General features: G+C 42.9%; 1 pseudogene; it reads left to right on the top strand.

Annotated features, from left to right (window-relative positions):
• The first annotated feature begins 3,707 nt into the window (after positions 1 to 3,707).
• Positions 3,708 to 3,825, top strand: LOC124607642 (annotated as a pseudogene).
• Positions 3,826 to 5,553: the final 1,728 nt, after the last annotated feature.

The following is a 5,553-nucleotide window of genomic DNA, read 5'->3' as shown; positions in this document are numbered from 1 at the left end:
ATGGCTCTGAGCACTATGGGACTTAACATCTGAGGTCATCAGTCCCCTAGAACTTAGAACTACTTAAACCTAACTAACCTAAGGACATCACACACATCTATGCCCGAGGCAGGATTCGAATCTGCGACCGTAGCGGATGTGCGGTTCCAGACTGAAGCGCCTAGAATCGCTCGGCCACACCGGCCGGCAGGTGGCCACTATTTCGGTTGGACCAAAGGTGGGATTCTTTCTCCTACTTGGTCAGGGGGCGTGAAACTGGCTGCTTAAACAAGAAAGGTGAAAATTTAGATTGCTGATATTATTTGATTCGAGATTTTATATTGAACAGCCGAGGTCACGCAACTATCTGCATAATGATGGATCTACAAAGGCTTGATAAAGAATATGCTGAAGTATAAGACACTAATTAGGTTGAATCACTGCATCAAGAGGTGGAAGTATTAAAGAATGAAGAGATTAGCATGAAGTTATCTGAGGCATAGATAGCTAAGTAGGCAGTTAGCTGAAGAGGAATAAACTTCCCAAAAAGGACTATTACAGAAGCAGGATAGAAAAAACCTAGGTGCAAAAAAGGTAACTGCGAAGAAACCATGGGTAAAAGAAGAAAGACTTGAGTTGAACGACGAAAGAAAAAAGTATCAAAATATTCGGGGAAATTCAGGAATACAGAAATACATAGAAAATGCAGGGAAGCTAATGCTAAATGACTACATGAAAAGATGTGAAGAAATGGAAAAATAAATGTTAGGAGGACTGAATCAGCATATAGAAAAGTCGAAATAACCTTCGGTGAAATTAAAAGCAAGGGCGGTAACATCAAGAATGCAATGGGAATTCCACAATTAAGTGCAGAGGAGAGAGCGGAGAGGTAGAAACAGTACGTTGAGGGCCTCTTTGAGGAGGAGGACTTAACTGATGCCGTGAGAGAAGAAGGAACAGGAGTCGATAGGGAAGAGATAGGGGATCCAGTATTAGAATCAGAATTTGGTGAGCAGAAGGAATATTCTGTACACCAACATGAATGTCAGAATTTAGTGAGCAGAAGGAATATTCTGTACACCAACCTGAATGATCGCTTTGTTGTCACTTCCCAAATTATTTTAGAAATTCTGATGGAGCAGACTACATATATATATATATATATATATATATATATATATATATATATATATATATATATATATATATATATATATGAGACTGGCGATATATGATCAAACTTACGGAATGGCATCATCCACGCAATTCCCAAGCCCCTAGAGCCGAAAAGTGCAAGAATTATCGCACAATCAACTTAGTAGCTCCAGTATCCAAAAATGATATACAGAATAATGTACAGAAGAATGGAAAAGAAAACTGAGGATTTGTTAGACGACGATCAGTTTTGTTTTAGGAAAGGTAAATGCACTAGAAAGGCTGTTCTGACATTGCGGTTGATAATGTAAGCGAGACTGAAGAAAAATCAAGGCACGTTCATAGGATTTGACGTCTGAAAAAAAGTTCGACAATGTAAAATGATGGAAGACGTTCGAAACTCTGAGAAAAAACTATATGATGGAAAGACGGGTAATATAGAGCATGTAAAAGAACCAGGAAGGAACAATGAGAGTGGAAGACCAAGAACGAAGTGCTAGGGTTAAAAAGGGTGCAAGGTTGGCATGTAGTCTTTCGCCATTACTGTTCGATCTGTGCATCGAAACAGCAATGCCGGAAATAAAAGTAGTTTTCAAGAGTGGGGTTAAAATTAAGGGTGAAAGGATATCAATGTTAAGATTCGCTGATGACGTTCTTATCTTCAGGGAAACTGAGGAACGGTTATGTACAGTCCAAAAAGTCAAAATATGGATTGAGAGTAAATAGAAGATATATGGAAGAAATGAAAAGTATCAGAAATGAGAAAAGAGTGAAACCTACCATAATTGGTGACCACGAAGTTAAGGGATTCTGTTATCGAGGCAGGAAAAAAAGTGCAAGTCTGGAGCACAGCGTTCTGTGGCAGTGAGACATATACTGTGTAAAACCGAAACAAAAGATAATCGAAGAATTTGAGGTTTAGTGCTGCAGAATAACGTTGAAAATTAGGTGAATTAATAAGTTAAGGAATGAGGAAATTCTCCATAGAATCGGCGAGGAAAGGATTGCATGGGAAACTCTGACAAGAAGAAGGGACAGGATGATAGTATATCTGTTAAAGAGGACTGGGAATAACTCCCCTGATGCTAGAGAGAGCTGCTGGGGTAAAAGTTGTAGAGAAAGACAGAGATTGGAATACATCCAGCTTTGAGATGTTAAAAAAAAAAGCGGATCTGCATGGTTGGGGAAGGGAGGGGGGGAGGGAGGAGGCTGGGCTGACTTTTGTTGCGGTACTTCGTCTTTGCCGAAGTTGGGACCACCGGCCGGGGTGGCCGAGCGGTTCTAGGCGCTACAGTCTGGAACCGCGCGACCTCTACGGTCGCAGGTTCGAATCTTGCCTCTGGCATGGATGTGTGTGATGTCCTTAGGTTAGTTAGGTTTAAGTTCTAGGGGACTGATGACCTCAGAAGTTAAGTCCCATAGTGCTCAGAGCCATTTGAACCTTTTTTTTTTTAAGTTGGGACCTTTGGCCTGAATGCCTAGCTCAGCTCTTCCAAGCCTGGAAGACTGCCAGGTGACGAGTTCGCGCGATTGGAAGATAGTAACAAGTGTATACAGCAGGGTACCAAGACATGACCAACGAAGAGTCTTACGAAAAGGTAACTGCTGTTTTCAGCGACTTCGGTCTGACGAGCGAGGGCAGTTCAAGGAACGAAACTGTACTCGGCAGATCACAGAGACATAGAATTTGCGTTTCTACTGTTCTTAATCCATATCAGTTCGCTCATCTGGTTTCCCTCACTTCAACACTGGCGGCTGTTGTCGCTTATAACAGCAGCCTGTTTGTGCAAAAAGCGTTTTCTTCTACGGTTTCGTATACTCAGCCATTACTTTCCTAAATTGTTTAAGATTTTCTTAAAGTTGTCATTGTGCAGGAGGTGGATAACCGTGTTTCGCTTAGTAACCGTGATCGTGAACCGCATCCACCACTGCTAAATAAATGTACAAGAACAAATAATTTGATAAACACTGGATAGAAACTTTGGGCCCTCCTTGATATTCCATTTAAAGGTTCTATGCTGATGGGTAAGTGTTCCGTGGGCTAAATGCAGGTAGCACTTTCACAAAGTGTAAAATCACTGTCAGTTTCACGTACGTTCTGAAACGTTTCTCAGCAGAATATTCCGTGAAGTATTTCTACCTCAAGGCAGTCCAACTTGTGTAGGCTGTCGAACCTTTCAGCATGAGTGATGATAGTTTGAATAACTACCTGAGTCTGAGTAAGTGTTTAAGGAAACCAGACACCTAAGGCCATCAGTCTCCTACTCAAGCCCAAAGACAGAAGCAGTGCACCCAATCTGTGTGCAGCTGTAAGAAAGTGTTCTAAATGTTTGTGTAGCTTGTGCCTGAGATGGAACGTAGGAATCAGCACGGTATTCACCGAATGGGATGTGGGAAACCGCCTAAAAACCATATCCAAGCTGGCTGGCATATCGACCCCTTCCTGGCGGATTCGATCCGGGAGAGGCATAACTCCCCCTCCCAGTAACGGAAGTGTTAACACGCGCGACTAGTACTCAATAGCCGAACCGAAAATGTACCCGTTACCTACTTAACAGGGTTGCGACTTTTACGCCAACGGCCTTGCCGCAGTGGTAACACCGGTTCCCAAAAGATCACCGAAGTTAAGAGCTGTTGGGCTGGGCTAGCACTTGGATGGGTGACCATCCGGTCTACCGAGCGCTTTTGGCAAGCGGGATGCGATCAGCCCTTGTGAGGAAGACTGAGAAGCTACTTGACTGAGAAGTGGTGGCTCCGGTCTCGTAAACTGACACACGGCCGGGAGAGCGATGTGCTGACCATTTGCCCCGCCGTATCTACGACTGTGGGCTGAGGATGACACGGTGGCCGGCAGGTATCTTTGGGCCCTCATAGCCTGTTCGGGTGGAGTTAGTTAAGTTTAGGGGTGTATTACGCTGATTTGAGGGTTCTTGGAGAACTTAATTTATCCGAAATTTATCAATTGGTTCCACGATTTGTGATATGCTTTACGTGGGTGAGTTGAAAATCTTTCGGCTTGTTAAGGAAAAGGTATTCTTAAGGCAAACGTAAATATCTTTTCCTTGTAAGCAGGTTCCGTCTATGGAATGAGATTCTGTAAAGTCTGCCAAATGCAGATCTGTGGCTCAATTAATAAAATGTTGCGGGGAATTACGCGATAGCCAAATGGATGTCACATTTATACCCAACATTTCGTCCCCATGTGCGGAGGACAGTTTCAACGGGGACAGTAGCTTCTTTGATAATACGATTCACATCTTGGATTCCTACTGACTGCAGCAAAATTCCATTTACACGTGCTTCGCCCCCGTGGTGTGACGTCGGATGTTTTGAATACCCGAAAATGTATCGGCAGATGGAGACGAAACGTTGAGTTTAAATGTGAAATCCTTTCGACCACGGCATAATAATCTGGAATATTTTATTAACTGTGACATGTTCGGACGCAAGTTTACGTTTTATGATTAGATCTATGGCTGCCGCAAGATCTTTATTCGAATAAAAACACAAATTTCATTAGATGTGAGTATGGGGGTTAATCATAGGGTACCAAATCATATAGAACAGAATATTCGGCGTGATAAAACAAAACATCGAGGGTAAAATGCAGCAGAAGCTAACTGTACGGAAATAAAGTATTTGATCGCCAAGTGATGTGGGTTTGTATCATGAGCAGCCTCCAGTGGAGTAATTTGTAATTGATACCACACTTCCAAATGGAGACAGTTTCTGTAAAAGAGTATACCTTACTAATTCATAATGAAATTGCATTAAATTCTCCGTTGGAAACGTAAAGCTGGTGATGTGAAACATGATTTCACAATTAGAATTACGCGAGAAAAATTCTGAATTTCCGTTATGAGCTCCGAGAAAAGTGCTGCACACACGCACACACAGTCTGACTGGCTCGTTGTGTTTAGTCTGGCTGGCACACATAGCGGGCGTTGATGCATGCGGCCAGTGGCGCCGCCCCTTCAGCAGCTTGACAGATCATGCAGCGTCACCGCATTTAGTGTGCAAATTGCTTAAAGCTAACGAATACAAAACAGCGCAATTTAAAATGTCGCTACGAAGCAGCGCCGCAAACCTCCATTTTAAAATCTCATCAAAATCCGGTTCATAGTAGTAACGTTATTAGCACAGCTATTAATGTTTTAAAATTACAAATGGACACTCCGTATTCTGAATACGGCATCCCGTACTAAGCGAATGCGAATGAGCCGGCGGAACGCTGCCAGCTACGAAATTGTATTCCGCCAATGGACTGCGAGAGCGGTAATCCGCATTAACTCCTGCGACGCCTGTCATTTTTATATTTCGAGGCGCATTAGGGGCGTTTGGAGCGCGTGGAGGGTTTCAAGGCAATATATATGTGGCCACAATAACACCAAGATGCGGTCAAGTGAAATATGGCAACAT

This window comes from Schistocerca americana, chromosome 3 (genome assembly GCF_021461395.2).
Source record: "Schistocerca americana isolate TAMUIC-IGC-003095 chromosome 3, iqSchAmer2.1, whole genome shotgun sequence".
Lineage (NCBI taxonomy): Eukaryota > Metazoa > Arthropoda > Insecta > Orthoptera > Acrididae > Schistocerca > Schistocerca americana.
Note: the sequence above shows the minus strand (reverse complement) of the source record. Positions and strands in the feature narration are given on the sequence as shown.